The sequence below is a fragment of the Morone saxatilis genome, unplaced genomic scaffold, assembly GCF_004916995.1.
Source record: "Morone saxatilis isolate NCDOM2014 unplaced genomic scaffold, NCSU_SB_2.0 Contig17, whole genome shotgun sequence".
NCBI classification, from domain to species: Eukaryota; Metazoa; Chordata; class Actinopteri; family Moronidae; genus Morone; species Morone saxatilis.
In genome coordinates, this window is record NW_023339729.1 from 26996602 (window position 1) to 26997193 (window position 592).

A 592-nucleotide genomic window follows, 5' to 3' on the forward strand; every position below is an offset into this window, starting at 1 on the left:
TGAGTGGTCAGTAGACTAGAAAGGCGCTATATACAAGTACAGGTCCATTTACTGTTAGCATTACTTGGAATTGTTTAAGATAAAAGCATGTGGGCTCTGGAAACCAAGAGTTAGCATAGCGTCTATTCGTTTGCTTTATTTGATTATTTTCTTTACTTTATTTAATGTGATGTTCCAAATGTGTAGTTTTAGTGCTAATGAAGTGTGGTGTCAAAATGTGTTGAGCTGGAAAAGCATCTTAAACTAAAGCATATTGGCTGTTATGACCTATACATAACCAAGAAGGTTGTGCTTTCAGCTCTGCTTGTCTTTTTTTTTGTTTATCTATTAGCAACCAACCAGGATATCGGTGAAATGGAAAAAAACAAGGATGCTTCAAGCTGCAGATTTTCTGTAAAAACAAAAATGATCTTGAGGTAAAGGCTGACAGTGGCTGAACGTGTTCTCAGCTTGTGTTTACAGCAACTATGATAACGTCTCATAATGAACATAATGATTTATGGATATTAATCTAGCAAAAGGTGCAATCTTCCACATTGCTCCTTTAATGACTTGAAGAACCTTTGATATACACTGTGTATGTACATCTTGC